Genomic DNA, 20,241 nt, shown 5'->3' on the forward strand with positions numbered 1-20,241 from the left:
CAGGCGGGTCAGGAGACATCTCCAGCATCCCTTCAGGCGGCCAAATGAGCGCTCCACCACCTGGCGCTCACGGTTCAGGCGCTCGTTGAAGTGCTCCTGGCTAGCGGAGAGATGGCCCGTCTAGGGGTGCATGAGCCACGGCCAGAGGGGGTATGCCGCATCTGCGATGACGCAGAAGGGCATGGTGGTGTCCCCCAGAGGGATCTCACGCTGGGGGATGTAGGTCCCCGCCTCCACCTGATGGCACAGGCCCGAGTTCCAAAAAACCCGGGCGTCGTGGGTGCTGCCAGGCCAGCCCACGTAAATGTCCTGGAAACGTCCCCGGCTGTCCACCAAGGCCTGCAGGACGACAGAATGGTAGCCCTTCCGATTGAGGTATCATCCTCCACTGTGATGCGGGGCGCGGATGGGGATGTGAGTCCCATCCAGAGCCCCGAAGCAGTTGGGGAGGCCCAGGGTGGCAAAGGCGGCGACGGTGGCATCTGGGTCCCCCAGCCTCACGAGCCTGTGCAGGAGCATGGTGTTGATGGCACGCACGACCTGCAGAGAAAGCACATGGGACAGCCCCAATGAGGGGTGAGCAGAGTGTGCGTGGCCCTGCCCTGCTCTGGCCCCCCTGCCCTGCCCTGCCCTGCTCTGGCCCCCCTGCTCTGCCCTGGCCCCCCTGCCCTGGCCTGCCCTGCCCTGGCCTGCCCTGCCCTGCCCTGGCCCCCCTGCTCTGCCCTGGCCCCCCTGCTCTGCCCTGGCCCCCCTGCCCTGCTCTGGCCCCCCTGCCCTGCCCTGGACTCCCCCTGTGGGTTCTCTTACCTCCATGAAGACAGCCCCGATGGTGTTCTTTCCGACACCAAACTGCTGCCCCACGGATCGGTAGCTGTCTGGAGTGGCCAGCTTCCACACAGCGATGCCGACCCGTTTCTCCACAGGGAGGGCACGCCGCATAGCAGTGTCCCGGTGCCTGAGTGTGGGGGTGAGCCACTGGCACAGCTCCAGGAATGTCTGCCGGCTCATCCTGAAGTTCCTGAGCCAGTGGTCATCGTCCCACTCCCCAAGCACCAGCCTCTCCCACCAGTTGGTGCTGGTGGGGTAGCTCCACAGCCGCCGGCGTGTGAGGCGGGGGTGGAGCGGGGTGCTGCAGGGGTAGGGGTTGAGCCCTGCTGCCCTGGGGGCATCTCCTCCCCTGGGGCAAGGAGGTACTCATCTGCCTCCCACATGGCATGGGTCAGGGCAAGCCCTGCTCCTGCCGGGAGGGCTGGGTGGACCTCTAGCTGCTGCTGCTGCTGCTGCTGGGGGTCCATGACTGCGGCGCCCGGGGTCTGTGTGCCTATGGCTCCTCAGACCGCGTGCTGTGCAGGCTGAGTGTATGTGGGAGGGGCCCTTTAAGGGAACGGCTAGCTGTTGCCCCGGAAGCGCTAGTCCGCCCGTTGACCCTGTCTGCAGCTGTGCCTGGCATCCCTATTTCGATGTGTGCTACTTTGACGTGTAAACATTCCCTCGCTGCGCCTATTTCGATGTTGGGCTGAGCAACGTCGAAGTTGAACATCGACGTTGCCGGCCCTGGAGGACGTGTAGACGCTATTCATCGAAATAGGCTATTTCGATGTCGCAACATCGAAATAAGCTACTTCGATGTAGGCTTCACGTGTAGACGTAGCCGATAAGGCCCTGAGGTAAGGATGAAAGATGTTCTGCTGCTATGCGGAAGTAGCTCAGAGAATTTTAGCAGTGATGCAGTTTATTTAAGGGATATTGCAGATGGCTGGTATCTACAGAGTCCCTGGACTGGACTTGGAGTAGAGGGTGAGCCCACCCCCACCCTCTCCAGCCACTGGGAAAGTAACCCGGATTTTGAGGGACCCCAGAATGAGAACTGAACTGTAGTGGCCCTGTTGAAGAGTTGAGCCCAGACAGGCCCTTAGAGAGTGGAGATGGTGCCTCCATGGAAGGAGTCCTGGGCACCACTCTGTTCTGGAGCAGGGACAAACTGAGAGAGACATATCTAAGGGCTTTGAGAAATGCCCCTGTTGTACTTGTACCCTGGAAGGGGTTTGTGTTGCTTTTATTTTACAGACTGTATGTGACTTGGCCAGAGGGCTGAGTCAAGAGAGGCCTACCCTGAACAGAGGGAGTGCAGGCACTGACTCAGCCTGGGGGTGCTGATGGGAGGTGAGTGCACCCCATTACAGTACCCCACTTTACCAACATATTATCTCCACCTCCATGAGAGGCATAGGCTGTATGTTGGTGTTAGGATGATACAGTCTCTGTAGACACTGTTACTTACATCTACTGGCTGTAATTCTTGGTAATTTCATGGCTCCTGGATCCCTAGATGGGTAGCCACCTAGTCTCTACTCCAGGTGGGGCTACCACCCAGCTCCTGGATCAGTTCTGCAGGACTTGGAAAGCCACAGAACTTGGAGCCACAGAGCCCTGCTGGGGTCGCCTAGAGTGTCTCCTCTCTCTGGTGGCCTGCTTCCATGGCGGAGTGTTTCTTCTGGAAGTAGTCTCTGAGTGTGTACACATGCTTTCTTCTAGAAGAAGGTGCTGTTCCTGGTTCTGCAGCAGAATCCAGAAAATGAGATGCCTTCTTCTGGATTCCTTCCAGAAGAGCACCTTACATGTGTAGACACTCCAAGGATCTTGCAGAAGAGGGCACTGGTCTTCTGGAAGATCTTACATGTGTAGAAGTGGACTAATGTTTAACATTAACAGACAAAACTAATAATGAATCTGTGTGTAACACTGACAGATCCAGGTTACCAGCCCCAGGAATAGAACCTGGGAACCATAGGGTCTAAAGATCTGCACTCTACCACATGATGTAAAGGCCAGCTGGGTCTTAGTTGAGGCTGTAGAGCAGAGACTTCACTCACCTCACATGAGAGTTCAGTACCTCTGGGTACTATATGTAGACGTGCTAGACCCAGTCAGATAAGGATTGGGATAACTCCACACAAATCTTATGCTTGTGTGAACTGAGAGTCATTTTCGACCACTTAAGCTATGGCTACACTAGCCCCGTCTTTTGAAAGGGGTATGCTAATGAGGCACTTCAGTAGATGCTAATGAGGCACTACCATGAATATGCAGTGCCTCATTAGTATAATGGTGGCCACACACGTTTTGAAGGTGCAGCTTTCAAAACATACACTGGTGGTGTAGACAGGGGCCTTTAGAAAGGATCCCTCAGATTTTGAAAGCCCCTTCTTCCCAAAACTAAATGGGAAGAAGAGCTTTTGAAGTCCAGGGGTCCTTTTGAAAGGCCCCTGTCCACACGAGCAGCATGCATTTCAAAAGCGCCACTTTCGAAACCTGTGTAGCCACCATTATGCTAATGAGGTGTTACATATACATGGATGCACCTCATTAGCATCTGCTGAAGTGGCTCATTAGCATATCCCGTTTGAAAGGTGGAGGCTACTGTAGCCATGGACTTAAAGTATTAGAACTAGACTGCTTCTGTTTGTGGGATTCCAAAGCATTCTGAATAGCTTAGGTTTGAAATTAACATTATTCACAGAGTTTGACATTAACCCATTTTTTGTTAAACTTTCCATGAGACATTTATAGTAATTTAAAACCAGGTTTTGGTAAATGGAAAAAAAATCACAGTGAAATTTTCATTAAAATCATCTGAAAATTATTGCTTACATTATGGAAAGTTTAACTGGATTTTACAGCATTTTTTTTACAAAAACATAACAAAAACATCCTACCAACTTACAAACAGGGGCCGTGTCTACACTATGGTAAACAGCAAGGTCTTTCAGAAAATCAGGCCCTTTTTTGAAAAAAACATGCGGCGCATCTGCACACGAAATGCACTCTTTTGATCTGAAATTGAAAGAATGAAGCTTTTCTTCTAGAAACCCTCTTCCACTCCCAGATCAGGAAGACTGCCTCCTTTTGAAAGCTTCTTTTGAAAATCAGCATGTGTAAATGCGCCGTAGGCTCTTTTTCCAAAAGGGCTGTCCTCATGGCACTGGATTTTTTGATCCTTGTCCCATTCTTTTGAAAGAGCAGGGGCTGCGCAGACATTCTGTATGGAGAGTGGCTCAATCTTTCAATCCGCTGTTTTGTGTGTGGATGTGCTCTTTTGAAAGAAGATCTCCCAGAGGAGATCCTCTGGAAGACCGTCTTTCAAAAGATCACTGTAGTGTAGATGAGGCCAGATTGATTTTGGGAGAAAGCTTTCCCAAAGAAACAAAATAGCATTCCATAAATATGCCTATGCAATGGAGAATGGGAGGGAGAGAGCACTAGGTAAGGAAATGTAACCTTAGAATAAAAAGGGTAATTAAGAAAAGTTGGGCTCAGAAATTGTTTGGATCATTGCAGATTTTTTTGTTAAGGAAAAGGGCTCTGATTAGATTGCTGCAGTAAAAATTAATTTTATCCATTTCCTGCCCTTCAGTATTTTCTTATTTCAGTGTTTAATCCTACATATCTAGTAACTATTATTTGAAGTAATTGTCTTGGACCTGAAGATTCTGTTGCCCAGCTGGGCTACTGAAGCAGATTCCTTCAAGCAGAAAGATATTCATTCTCATACATCATCCACACAGCTGGACTCACGACCCTCTTTCTAACAATCGATGATACTGAAGATTTGTCACTGGATATAGCATGTAACTACTACCTTGTGTGTTTTGTTATTCAGCCATTTCTGTGACTAGAGTGATTCTAATCAGATGTCCTGTAACACTGTGTTAGAGGGAAGATCACAGTTTCACTCTACTTATGACTAGGGGGCAGTTAGATATGCCTTCATCTTGTTCTGCACCTTTTGAGATCAGAGTTTAGGTTTTCTCCAAGCATGCCAGACAGCAACAGCCAGGTAGCAAGTTCAGTGCAGCTTAATAAAATATATTGTTATTGGCAAAGTTACTCTGACTTTATTATTTCCAGCAGAAAGGAGTAATCTGAACACAGAAACAAAAAGCACTTCTCACATTGGCTGAATGTCCAGGCAATAGATCGTATGACACAACTTGCTGGTCAAATGGCTGTGTTCTGAATTCCTATTCATTCTTAATACCATAGATTTTGCTCAGGGGGTTACGATATAATCCAGTGAAGTCACAGAGTTTGAGGTAAAACTCTGTATTGTAATCAGAATGTTCTTTATGCTTGAGCCAGACTGTTCATCAACATTTGTATATGTAATTTCAGAAAACAGATGGGAAAAATATACTTGAGAGTGAAACCCTATAAGCAAAATCATTTTGAAACAGCTGATAGCACACAGTAAAGTAGGACATCTGAGTCTACTTTTACCAATCACTGAAGCTCTAATTGCTTTGATGCAACTGTAAGATTTTACTTCTAATTGTTAAAGCAGTCTGTTCACAGAATACAAGATCTGTGACTATGCCCAAAGAACATATATTGCCGTTCAGGGGAGGGATACAAAAATGCATCAAGGCTCACCTTTGCCCAGCATTGGATCTCATGCCTGTGGTATGGACCACATGTTGCCAAGAGTAATTAGTAGAGCCCTGTATATCTGCTCAATATCAGCAGACCAGGTCTGCAGATCAGGATTGTATGCAGATACAAATTTTCTTTCCACTCAGGGTTCTAGCAGCTAGAACAGCCTAAATGTTCCTCTAAGTAGGCTGACTGCCAATGACCCTTACAGGTGGTTCAGCCAGTTCCACAATTGTAGAAAGTCCCCCTAAGTTTGAGAGATCTTCCTAGGGCCAGGTATGTCATTTCTATGGCTAGATTATTCATCAGTGGGGAGTAAAACTACCACACAGGAGCGAAGAATCTGACCCTTTGGGCTCGCAGAAAAGAAACATATGGATTCTCTTTGACAGGACGTTAGCTAAACGCCATCTGGACTGAATTTCTATATTCCATTTCTATTATACAGGAAATATCTTTGATGTTTCCTTTAACCAGATTTGTTTAGAGAACTAAATATGAGATATATGGGGAAACAAAATACATTTCTGATTCAATCATAACTATAGTATTTGTTAGTAACAGAGAGGTAGCCGTGTTATTTATATAGTATTTGTTGTCTGAAATTCTTTTTTCCGTCTTTGGTTCCTTCATGTAACAAGTCATCAACTGACACTATGTCTGCCTTAGTCTTAGACCGTGATTTACAAGGGCTTTCTTCTTATTGCCCTTTAGCCACATTTCTTGGACAGACAAGCGCAAGTTTTTGTTACTTAGATGTGTCAAAGCCCCATTGAGCTAATCCCAATTCATTAAATCCAATAGGCATTTTACCATTGGTTTCAATGGGAGCAGGACTGGGTTTCAGGAATATAGACAAGGATAATAGTTTTACATGGGATTTCTGCTAAGCATCTACTAGGGAATGAAAAATAACAGAATATACTCTATCTCACAGGGAGACAACATGTTTTCTCTATTGAGTTTTAAATGTTGCACTTTACTACGCAGGTCATTGTGATGGATTTCTCTCTTGGTCCTGTCGCTAGGAAGGGACTGGTAAGGAATAAGAGAAAGCAAGGGCCGCTTTGAAAATGTGTGCTGAGTGTGCTAGTTTATTGCTTCATGTGTCATTGATTCTTTAAAACTCAAGTTTATTTACTCTTCCCACTGCTGTTCACTGAGCTCAAGGTTTCAGCAAATCCAGGGATACACAAAGAGGCATAACTGATAGCTAACTCACTCCTCTCTTGCCCCACTCCCCTTCCTCTCAGTTAAGCATTATAGACTCAGACCACACATCTAGGTGAAGATAAGAGCTAAGTGCAAGTAACAGACCTTCTAAATCCTATGTAGCAGTCCCACGTTCCAGTCCTGATAAACAAATGGAGGGTTGATCTTGCTGCCATTGAAATTTATAGCAAAACTTCCATTGACCTCAGCAAGAACAGGGGACTTCATCTAAACATTTGTTCCTTCACCTGAATATTTAGCTTAAGGAGTATTAGGTGGTGTCAAATCAATTTAACATAAATATCTCAATGACAGTTTTCAGTAAAGAAATTTGTCTCCCTTCATCACCTCCATGTTTTTTTTCCCCAGTTCCTGTCAGAGAAATAAAGGAGGGTAGTTGTAACATCATTGATTTTTATGCAGTATCTTATCACTGCAATATTTGTAGATAGTGAAAAACCAAAGCCCTAGAGTTTCAGCCAGCACTGCTAAAGATGATGAGAGACTTACTATTGACTTGAATAGAAGTAAGATTGGACCCCAGGAGAACTTTTTGGAAAACAATAGGATAAAAGAAACAAACACAAGGAAAATTCTTGGTTGGAGACTACCAATGTTAAAGAGACTTAAGTATGAACTAAAAGCAAGGGTAGTGTGTGAGAAGTAGGATAGAAAAAATCTAAAATGCAATAACTGAAATTATAAAGTACTCTTCAGGTGTGGATTCTTAGATTGTGAGCAAGGTGTGTCTGACCTGGGTTTGGACAACACCACACATAGGGAGTGCTAAAATTATACAAACACTAAGCAATAGGGCTAAAATCACTTTAAAAAGGTGAGGCCATGTTATTATCCACTATTACAGAAGGCTGAACCAAGGAACAAAGCAGAAAAGTAACTTGTTCAAGAAAGTCAGTGGCAGGCTCAGGGGCAGAATTCAGATTTTCTCCCCTCAGCTTTTTCCACAATGCTCTGTAAGATATTCTCTCAAAATGTAGGTGGGGTCTAAAAATCATGAGATAGTTTAGTTTGTACACACTTTTCCAAAATCATAATTCTGAGTTAATCTGACACAGATGAGAGCTTTGTGGATTTATTCTTCATTTCTCAAAGATTCAAAGTAAGTTATGGGTCTCCTACTACCACTCAATGTTTTAGGAATGTAAGAAGGCCTGGTTTACACTAGGGGGCAATGTCAATCTGAGATACGCAACTCCAGCTATGTAAATAGAGTAGCTGGAGTCAACATACTTTAGGCCAAGTTGTGTGGTGTCTCTACTGCAGAGGACTAATGACAGAGACTCTTCTACCAACTCCCCTTGCTCTTTTTGCTCTGGTGGAGTACTGGAGTCAATGGGAGTATCATCAGCAGTGGATTTAGCTCACTTTTGTTATGAGTGTAGAATAGGGCATTGTCATTTTTAGGATTTAGCATTCTGTATTGTAGGTAAATTGGTGGGTGACCAGTCTACCATGGCAAGCCAGAGTGACAATCTTTCCCCCTCTACCTGCAGGAAATTTCTGTTGAAAGATCATATATTTTGCTAACTGTTGCCTGAGTTACTGAATAGATTAAAGCTGGACAGTGATATATGCTGAGTAACAGATAAACACAGTGCAAAAAGGAACAACACATTCTGCCTTCCCCTGGAAAGCTATTTCTTAAGGTGTCTTTAGGAGATGCTAACTCACATTGGGTTGCTTATGTGCCCCTCCTATTTACCTCACCAGGGGACATGCCCTTGACTGAAGGCTGGACGCTGCCTTTTAAAGCAGGCAGGACCCTTTTTTTGTGGCTGGATATTCCTGTCACTCTCATTAGTTTTGGCAGTTGGAATGCATCTGCTCCAGCAGATGTTCCAGCAAGTCCCTAGAGGTTAATCCAATGGATGGATGGTTCTTAGTCTGCCCGTGCTTTTATCAGATAACACAGGACTCCCAAAGACAGTAATGTGCTGTTTGAAGCCACATACAAGAGTACAACCACGATTACGCGGAGGGTAATGATGTTTTCACTAGCACCTTGTTTTGATATTTCTAACATGTCCATGGGCCTCAATATTAATATTTCACATTCACATAGCTCCAGTCCACACTGGGGGTTCCAGACTTGTTTGAGTCTTGGTATTTCAATTATTTGCAGGCACGCTATAAAACCAAAAGATGTAATGTTTGCTACTTTAACACCTACCTAAACTGGATGTGTCAGCTAGGCCAGTGGTGGGCAATCTGCAGCCATTAGGGTTCTATGTGTGGCCCATGAGACATTTTGTTAACCATTGCCTATGCATAAGTTTGCCACAGTCCACTGGTTTCTGTCCACATAGGCTTTTTCTTATCAGTATGACCAAAGTGACACACACAGAGCCAGGCCCCGGAGGTGAGGGGCATGTTGATTGACCACAACAACAAGTAAAAAAGAGCCGTGCATTCCATCTTTATCCAATCAAAGTGTTGCTACAGTTCAGTCAGCACATTCCATGAATTCTGGGTATGCAACAACAGTTAGCAAAACTACCCAACCCTGGGAAACCATTTTGATTACACAATCTTGCAGCCCACTGAGATGAAAGAGGAACACTTATGCAGCCCACACACTAACCTAGGTTGCCCATTGCTGAGAGAGGCCTACGAGGTCACTGATTTAGGGATCAGACACGCTATCGCACTTCATATTTTGATTCTTATTTTCCAGTTACTAAAAATACCCTATAGTCAATTATCCTAACATAAGAATACTTCAAAAAGGCTTTTTCAAAAGTTTCTTCTTTTACACTCAGTGGTGAAGTTTGGAATTAACTACCAAGAATGTGTGTGAAACACAGGAAATCATTTTACATTACAAAGCCCTATTGCAGAATTTCTATTAATCTCTATTAAAAATTAGTGTTACAAGTAGGAAACTAACAGCTGCTTAAAAGCTATCATAGCTCTGAAAATTTGTCTTAATGTTGTGGTGTAATTAACTGCACTGGTTTACTTGCAGCACTAGTAGTGAGTGATAACTGTCAGCACATGATGATTTCTGGAATGATGACCATTATTTCTTCATGACTGTCCTGATGTAACCCTAGAGGCACTGAGAGAGTGAAGTCTCTGCTCTACAACATTTGCTGAGAACCAGCTGGCTTTTAGCTTATGCTGTAGGGGCACATGGCTTTTGTCCGTAAGGTTGCAGGTTCATTCCCCCCACTGAAGACCTGGGTCCAAAACTGAACTTCTGGTATAGAAGACATTGGGCTATTTGAATTGCTATGTAGCTCTGGAGTCTTAGAGGGGAGCTGTGGATACTAGTATGCACATTGCAAAGGAATTTGTACTCTTACCATGACCTTAGGTACCGTGGGCTATATAGTCATGCCAATTTTCACCACCTGAAAAAGCTCCCTCTGTAAATGGAATATGTGAAATTAAAGCCTAAAATGAGAGTTGGTGGAAAGAAAAGAGAATTTAAAAAGCAGCAAGCCAAGAGAAGGCATTTTGTCTGATGTTTCAAGATATTAAATGACAATTTAGAGAATCTAATGCATACAGTCAACTCTGGCTGCATACAGCAAATTATAGCATGTCTTTACTATTCTGGACACAATTTTCTACTTGAATAATGCAAAACCATGAGAAGAAGCTGCATATAAATCATTCATGAATAGAGCCTCTATATTTTCCTTACTTGAAGCTATTTGCTGTAAATAGGATGGGATAATCTCTCATGTAATGTGATCATCACCTAATTGCAACACAAAACAGCTCTTTCAGAATGCTGGGCATAATATTGTTGAAGCTATGGTTTAAAAAAAACCCACTAAAAGCTAATTGCTTATTTTAGAAAAAAACTTAGTATTTTTTTCATTGTTTTCAACACTGCCAGTGATCTACAAGAAAAATATAAAATGATTGGTGGTAAAATTTTCAGGTGACATAAAAATTGGGATGTGATGGATTGGCTCACAGAGATCCTCTTGATACTGTCACTTGATGTGCTAAAATACCAGTGAGCCTGACTATCTGCCCTCTGGGGTGCCCCCTGGCCCTGCCCTACTCAGGCAGAACCTCTGTTTTCTCCCAGCAAAGGAACAGAACTGTGGTTGCAACCCACAGAAGGCAGCACAAACACTGAGAACAGCTCAGCTCTGGGAAGGCTCAGTCATAGGGACTTGACACAGTACACAGGTACACAGCTCCAGTAGGATCAGAATCCCAGCTAACTCCATCTAACTATACATAAAGTTCATACAGAGCAAGCTCACAACTTGCTTACCCCTTCGTAAAAGAAAAGAGCACTGTTGTCTCCCCCAGGTACCAATTATTTCTACTAGGTTTAATAATAAACAAAAGTGATTTGATGAAAGGGAAAAAAAGCAGGATTTAAGTGCTTGGAAGTGATAACAGAGAGATGAAAATGAGTTACTAAGCAAAATAAAACAGAACATGCCAGATAAGCTTAATACTATAAAAAAACTTATTACATACAGTTTCTTACCTCTAGTTTGGCCCCATTCTTTCCCCCTTTCAGACTTAGGTTATGTCTATACTAGACCTGGAAGTCAAGTGCAGATACACAATTTTAGCTACACCAGTTATGTAAATCAACATATCTGTGCTCAGCTAACTTGCCTGTCTTCACAGGGGAAGGTGGATAGGAGCATTTCTCCCTTCGACCTTCCTTACTTCTCATCTTTCTCACGAGGATCACAGGGGCTGACTTTGACCCCTGCAAGCTTGATTTCACACATGCATGAAATCAGACCTCAGAAGATCGACTCTGAGTGGGTTGATCTTCCACAGCATTGAGATGGCAGTCATATCTTCCTGTCTTACAACCAACTTATTGTCTGGTTCCCTGCCTATAAACAGATTTTATTCAAGGCAAGAATGTTTTGTGTTCCACTTCAGCCCTTTCACATCTCCAAAGAAAAGTACCATATCCAAAATTGTATATCCATGGTATGCCATATCCATCCTCAGGCCTGATGTTCTGATATGAACATCGAAAGAAATCTGGGAAGAGTATCCTGTGACCCTGCATGCCTTACACATGTTGATTGAGAAGATGTGGCACCAGGTATTAGGAGAGATGGGCTCATCCTCATGGCCTAGACAGGCACGGAAGGTAGAGAAAAATGGCGAGGTCATTGGGTCAGTACCCCATCCTTACGTGAGATAGATGTTCAGGAATGCAAGTGTGTCACCTCTCCCAGTGCAAACTTTCAAGATATGAAGATAAGCAGAGACTACAGCTACTCAGTATTTCTTTTTAACAGGGGCTCAGTCAACTTGATGTTAATTTGAAAGTTTTCTCTGGATAATTCTGATTAATTGCCATTGAATTTGCTTAAATATGAGTAATTTTACCAGGTGTCTCATATTCATTGTAGAAAATGTGACCACCCTTGCTAAGAAGGCTAAACAATTAGAAGTAGGGCGGTAATATTTCAACACTCAAGGATGTTCAAAAACTAGAAAGCATTTTTTTAAAAAGAGCTATAAGAAGAGTAGTAAGACTTGGAATATATACCAGAGAAGGTGCAGGTTGTGATCAAATCATCTCATAATGTACCTACACGGGGAGAAAATTTCTCTGCAATCTAACAGAAAAAAAGCATAATGAGAACCATCACTGGAAGATGAAGCTAGAAAATTTCAAACTGGAAATAAAGTGCAGTTTTTAAACAGTGAAGGTGATAAGCCCATGAAATAATTTACCGAGGACATGGTAGATTCTCCATCCTTTGTATCAACACTTGCAATCTTTCCAAAAGAGATATTCATGCAAATGGACATTAGGACTTCATGTAGAAATGATTGAGTGAGGTTCTTTTTGTATATAGGAAGCCAAACCCAAAGATGATCATAATGCTTCTTTCTGGCCTTAACAGCTGTGTGTGTGAGAGTAAACATTTGAATTAGCTTCAACCAGTGACACAATTCGTTTCTTAAAAATAGAACAATATAAGAAAGTGACTGATAACAGATTAATTACACAGAGGGAAATCTGACTTCTCTGTGTAGTACAGTGGAATCTGAATTCAGTGCAGTCAGTGCATTTCACAGCTTGAGAATCGGTACCTTTGGAGCTTGTTCAGGAACCCACCTTTTGTATCCCTCTGAGCTCAGTCCTGGGCGTGCCCAGTGCACAGGACACTTTTGATAGCCTTATTGCAGTACTGGAATTGTACAATTCCTGCACCTTGACAGTCTGGGGTATCTATTACCTACATGGGATTTAGATGTACAACTTAAATTAATTTCAATGACAGTTGTGCTTATAAATGCCCTGAGCAGCTTTGAAAAATCTACCTTAAAAGTTATTAATTATAACTCAGAGTGAATGGGAGAGTTATGTGAGTATTTTGGCGAGGCTAGTAATTCCATTTATCAGCTGGATTGTTTTGAAGTGTTTGCTCACGTATGTTTGATTATAAGAATAAACCAAATAATATCAAATGTGCATTCTTATTGACTTTGCTTAGACTCATAATTATACTCATGAATACAGACAAGACACCTTATATTTTTCTCTTTTATTTCTCCTTGGTCTGTTTTCTAAATCATCACATTTTATACACATCTCATTAAGCAAAGTAGCATGTTGTGATTATGGTTGTTCTTCACTCTGTTTTATCTTCCAATCTTTGCTCTACTTCATCTACCTTTTCAGCTGTTTTGTTGAGTTTCATCTTAATTCTGCAATCGAGTTTTCACATTTACCGAATGAATATGTGCTGTGGTTCTTTGGTCTGACAGCTTTCTTTCCTTTGAAATACTACCATCGAACATATTATTGTTTGCCTTGTCATTTCTCTACAAAAGGGATAAGTAATCTCTTCTACAGGTAAAAATTATCATTGTGAATATTTGAGATTGTATGTATCAGATGGGTAGCTGTGTTTATCTGTATCTCTAAAAACAATGAAAAGTCCTGTGGCAACTTATAGACTAACTGATTTATTGGCACATAAGGCTAACAGATTTACCAGAGCATAAGCTTTAGTGGGCAAAGACACACTTTGTCAGATGCATGTCTGATACATGCATTTGACAAAGTGGGTCTTTGCCCACGAAAGCTTTTGGTCTGATGAAACTGTTAGTCCATAAGGCACAACAGGACTTCTCATTGTTTTGGGATTTAGAGTGTTCTGTGATCAGTTATATTCCTGTATCTGCCATTTTAATGTAGATGGTAGCCAGTTTGCTAAACTGTTGATTTAAGCTCTTTTACATATACCTCATCTGTTTTAATTTTCCTGATTAATAGTAATAATAATTAATATCTTACGTGTGCAATGCCAATGCACTATAGAGTGATTGTGAAGAATGTGGGAAATGAGCAAATTCCTTGTTTTCTGGATCTAATATATACACCTTTGGGGTTAGAGGTTATTGTGTAGCTGGTTCTGTGGAATCCTATGGACCAAATCCAAGAATCCATGAGAACTATGAAATCTTGAGCAAAAGAGGAGTGGCAATGAAAAGGAGAAAGAGACTGAGAGGTACAGTCTGCCTGGGCAGCCTACCTTGCTCACTCATTGCTGTGAGTCTACTTAAAACCTTGGTCTACAAAGACCAAGGTTTAGGTAAGATAATGTGTTTAGGCTTTTATTATTTTAATCCTTTTCTCTTTAATTGTGATGTTCCTAGGCATAGATAAACCATCCTTGCTTCGAGGAAGCTGTCCTAAGGCACTATAAGTTTATACTGGTCAAAAGTTCTTTCAGAGGATTCTGGAGCATGGAGTAAACCAAGATGGCCCTGCTGGAAGATAATGTGGCTGTGAGAAAGAAGCATGCTGTAATGTGGTGAGCCTGTCTAAAACTGGATACTTAGCAAGGGTGCTTGCAGGAGTGTGTGTGCCTTGGAGCTGTGCTGAAGGACTGAGGGCTGGAAGGGCCTATGTCTGGCAGGCAGATTAGTGCTCCTGGGGTGTAGCTTCCCTGCTAGCAGAATTTCTGCCAACATCTCCAGCAGAGTATACAGTGATGCAGAAGGCAAAGTCCAGCACCTATAACCTACAACTGTCCCCTGTGCAGAACCTGAACAGCAGTTGCACCAGCTGCTGGTCCACCACCTGATGGTCTAGGTTCTCTGCAGCAAGCAGAGTGGTGAGACGAAAACCCTTTTCCTCCTGCACCCATTATTCCTATGGTCTTGCCCCCCAGAGGCTCAAGTCAGGAGTGGGGACATCAGAGGTCTGTTTCATAAATTTAGGTAGTGTTCGCAACCCTAAGTAGGAGTCAAGTCCACTGGTTGGTGTCTGAATACCTGAGCTCAAGAGCTGAGCAAGACCAGAAAAGATCAAGGGCCAAAATCAGGAAGCAGGGCTAAGGTTCAGAATAGGATTCAGAGTCCAAACACCAGATCTAAGGATCAAGACCAAGTCAGAGTCAGGAATCATAGACAAGGGTCAGAACTGGATTATCAGAAGTCAGGGGAAGCAGGAGCAGGGCTGAGACAGGATGGGAAGAAGACAGGGTGCAGGGCATGATCTGGGCTGGAGCTGTGGAGGAGCACATCAAGAGCAAGTCTTGCTCAGAGATGAGCATGGGGGCAAGGAGTCCAAGGGTGGGTACAGACAGCAGCCAGTGAATGGCTGATGAACTTAAGCAATGGCCTTCTAGCTTCCTCAGGCAATCAGGTAGGGAAATCCATCAGACCAGCTAACAGGCTCATTTTCAGAGTACTGAGCAGGCACAGCTGTAGGCCTTACTCCTGACAGCGTCACAGCTGAAGTCTCTATATCCACTAATGAGATGCACCCAGAAGAAAGTAGCTCTACTTTATCTCGACCCCCTGAAACAGACCAGATCCAGGATGTTGCTCAGCACCAGTGTTCCCTGTAAGTAGAATGTTTGGGCGGCCTCTTGGGAGAGATTCAGGTGCCACCCAGCACCCACAGCCACCCACAGTGGACAGCATGTGTTTCTATTGGTGATGCACAGCTGTGCATGCCTTGGTGCACAGAACATTTGTTCTGCCGCAGCTGGAAAAAATAGAGGGAACACTTTTAAGCACTGTAAATTTCTCACAGCTAAACTTCAGAGTCCAAACCTAATAAAGAGCTGGTTGCACTTTAAACTGAATCCTCAAGCTATGTATATCGACATGTGAAGACCTAAGGATCAAATCCTAAAATGATCAGTAGAGGAAGACTTTGAAATTAAAGGTATAAAAAATCCAGTACTAAACAGAATTGGTGTTAGTGGCTCTAATAGCAAAATGCTGAGGTTTTTTTCCTGGTATTGAATTATATGTTTTTAAATAGTTCTTCTGCTTTTGATTCAGTAAGTATAGTAGCATTAATTACATTATTCCTGTACAAAGTATAATACTGCTAAAATGGAGTTATGGTATAGACTCAGGTCACTAATTTAAGGGTAAGTCCCTTATAGAAATGTTGTAATTATCTTAATGCCAGTTGCATGAAAACCCAGAAAATTCAGTTAGGTTATACACTTAAAATAACTTCAAAGATATTATGGTAGGAAATCTATATTTATGGCACGTAAATAACCTTAACTCTGCCCTACATTGACACTGTGCTATATTCGTTATTATGATTATCATTTTAGTGTATTGGTCCCAAATTAGATTCAACTATTTATTACATTTATATTCTATCCTATTCTCCTCCCTTCATTGTGTCCCTAAAGGGCAATTGTAAGAGTATTGGAGTACCATTACTATTCATTTTGTAGCATAACACCTTTAGAGTTACTGTAAATGTAACTATAGTTCTGAATTTGATAGGTTTGCAGTACATGGTTTTAGAATCATTATAACATCCTTGTGATTATTTTACTCTTTAAAATTAGGTATAAATCAGTAATCTACTGGCAACATAATGTAACTTTTATTTTGACATTTTGGGGAGAGGGAGGTTAGTACTGAAAATATTAGACACAAAAACTGAACAAGAACTTTCATGAGAATGTTGTAATCCAGTATTTCTAATCATGTGACAATATCAACTGCAAACAATTTTTACCTGTAAAATCTCATAAAATTCATTTAGCACTTGGAGTAGGCCCTGTTGCGTTGAGTATGATGTGCTATTTTCTTCATGCAAAACAAAGAGGTTGAATCCCTGCTTTGAGTACAGAACTTCCCTTAACTGTGCAGTGATGACCAGCACCCCCTTAATAGGTCAGGCAACCTGCTGAATACTGAATTTTGAACGCTTTATCAATTCCAATTCAATTCTCTCTTTGGTGTCTTTTTTAAATTACTCTACAGTTTCAATGTGTCTTTTAAAAGAGCCAGCATGCTGCTTTGTCAAGCAATCTGTTCAAGTCAGGAGTATTTGTAATTATTTTTCACTACCATCTAGAAAGCATATTTCCTTTGGAGGCTATATTTTCCCTTTTTTATATAAGCCTATGACTAGTGATCATTTTAGAAAGGTTTCTATCCTATTAAACATAGCCATGGCAGTCCACCAAGTGAACAATCCAGTATTTTGTAACACCATTCTTTGCTGTGGGGATGAATATATAGAATTTTAAACAAGAATGCCATCAACAATCCATTTCCTCTAGCAGCATAATACCCTTCTACCACTAACCCTGTGATGCTGTCCTATTTCACTTATTCTGTCCCACTTGATGGCCTGCACATCCTTTTCATTTCTTTTCCTAATAGTAAGGGCACTGGGGGACATATATAATTCAGAATTTTCTTGATATGCTTCTTCCAACTGTCCTCACATGTTAATCCACTCATGGGGGTTGGGGGAGGAGAGGTAGGGTCTTTTATTTGGTGTTTAAGGTAAATCTGGGTTTGTGAGTTTCAATGTTATAGAAGATAAAATATAGTAGCAGTTCTGTAATCTGTGGCACCTGAGGATGTCTGCTGTTTACTGGAAAGCCATTTAACATGGTTCCCATGTACAGCGGAAAACAATGAACCTTCACATTCCATTTTAAAGCACAAAGGAATACTCCTGTAATCTTTTTCTTCATCTGAGCTGTCTACCTCCAATAAATTAGCTGCCTAGTTACCAGAAATCTAAGCTGTCCTGAGAAAAGAAGATTCTCTCACAGTAGGGGGAATTCAGTCCACTCACATGGTGCAGGTGTAGAAAGCATAATATAGTTGCAGTACATTTAATTCAATCTATAACTACTATTCACTGTGTGGCATGAAAAATCCCTCTGATGCCTTATGCACACACAAAAAAGGGAAGAATGAAAAATCTATCTCGCAGAGAATTTAGGTCAATCAATTTTTTACAGTCTTTTCTTTAAGCTAGCCAAGAGCTTAGTCACTAATAAAACCAGTAAATAGACTGCTGCTGTATTAAAATAAATAGAAAATCTCATATGTTAGTTAAATTAAATTTATCTGTTTGTCAATGCACTATTTTATAAAGTGCCTTTGTGTAAGGGGGATTTCTGACTGAAAGCAGAGCCCAAAGTAGGCCAGACGCATAGCTCCCGTCTCAGACCAAGGCCCTGAATCTGGAACTTGCTCGGTACACCCATGCAAAGCCTCAGTGGCTTCATTGGAGATACATATGGGTGAAGGCGCCTGCCCATGAAGAACTACGGGCAGGATTGAGGCGTTGGTGCTGCACTGTGCTTAACCCAGCACTGCATAAGAAGGCATGGGAAAGGCTGTGCAAACAGCTTGCTCTCTTTTACCCCTGCCCCATCCTGTTGGGGAACCTAATTACTGCTTTCTGTTAGCAGCCTCATGATAAAAGCTACTTGAATTGAGTTGGATTATGAACTGATTGATGGTGAGCCAGCCTCCTTCTAATGGATCCATTTCTTCCTCATCACCAGTTGAGCTGGTGAGTCACACTATTCCACCCGTTGGCAGCGTGGTGGAGCTACTGTACCACCTTGCACACCCTGGAAGCCTCTAGGACAGTGGTTCCCAAACTTTTCAGCATCATGCCCCCCTTTTGATTTTTGAGAAACCCTCGCTCCCCCCTGCCTCTTATTTACCATCATCCAACCTCTCTTTTACCAAAAACTTCAATTTGTGATTTAAAATAAACACAAAAACTTGACATAAAAATATTATTTAAATTTAAAAATAAGCACAAATTGTTTTTCTTGGCCCTTTGTGGGTTCCTGGTGCAGCCCCAGCTGGCCAGCTGCCTGAGCCCCATGCCAGCCTCCAGAGTTGACTGCACCAGCCACCCACCTGCCTGACACCTGTACTGCCAGAACCACCTGCCCACGCCCCACACTGCTGGGGCCAACCACCTGACCACCAGCCCCTCCAGGGCCAGCTGGCCACTGGCTGCCTGAGCCCCACGCTGCTGGGACCAGCCATTCACCCAACCAGCTGCCCACCCCAGCCCTGGGCCACCTGCCCGAGCCCCCCGCCTAAGCCCCACGATGGCAGAACCAGACACTTGCCCATCATACCAAGCCCCATGCTGCTGGGACCAGCTGCTGAAGCCCAGCTCTCTGGGGCCAGCTGCTTGTCCTCCAGCTCAGGCCACCTGAGACTTGTGATGCTTGAGCCGGTCTCAGAAGCCCTACAAGTTCCACAAGCTGGCTGGCCGCCCGAGCCCCTATGAGCCTCCTGCCCGAACCCCTCCCCTCCCACAATGCCAGGCACCCCCAGCCTTCCTTCAGACTCCAACCTCTTCCTCCAACCCACACCCACTCATCTTTCCAGGAAGCAGCTAGCTCCACGTGGGTCTTCTCTGACCTCCTGCTTTTTATAGCGGCTGCACTGGGTTGCCCACTTAAAATGGCAGAGGCTGAGAGACGGAAGCAAAGGCCGTCTCTTTCTTCAGGTGGGGAGAATGATGGGGTGCTGGATTGCCTCACCACCCCTCGGAATTTCTTCACACCCCCAGGGGGTGCACCCTCCAGTTTGGGAAACATGCTCTAGGATGAATTCTAATAAACTCAGCTGCAGTTTTCATGGACAATAATACATTCAGCAACTAGAGTGAGGTTTGTGAAAGTCGGACACAAAGCCTCCTTGGCCGCTGATCCAGCCATGATACAACCTGACTGATAGCCTTCAGGACAAAATGCAAAGCCATAATGTATCCTTTCCATAACTAGATCGATGGTGGGGCAGGATCAGAAAGATTCATGAAACAGCCACCCTCTCCTTCCAGCAATCGTGGAGAAAAGAGAACAGGTCTATAAGAGACCCTCAGCTAAACTTCATGTAATCTTACTTCGTGCTCATGTGCTGCATGGATGAACACAGCATAAGTACGAGAGTCGTCTGGTGAACTGTTTCCTGCGAAATTTCGGCAAATGAAAATATTTCATTTTCAGGATATTTTTTTCAAAAAATTCTAGTTTAAGATAGCCACAGAAATGGATATTTTGAACAAAAACATCCATGTTATCGAAAGGTGCACTGACTTCTAATACCTCTTCGTATCTTTGCTTTTCCAGTACTCAATTAAACTTTGCACAGCTTTGCTCCTCTCTGTTATCTCCAGTCAGGTTTCCTTCTACTCTCTATTCTGTACCTAGTATTCCCTCAGTTCCACTGGCCTTGACGTTCATGTCTTGTGTTTGAATCACTTACAGATCCAGGTCTATTTTTATTGTATTTCCTGTATCTAAACTTCCCTCCATCCATATGCATTGCACCTTCCCGGTGCCCCTTCAAATTCTC

Source organism: Carettochelys insculpta, chromosome 3, assembly GCF_033958435.1.
Source record: "Carettochelys insculpta isolate YL-2023 chromosome 3, ASM3395843v1, whole genome shotgun sequence".
In the NCBI taxonomy this organism is placed as follows: Eukaryota; Metazoa; Chordata; order Testudines; family Carettochelyidae; genus Carettochelys; species Carettochelys insculpta.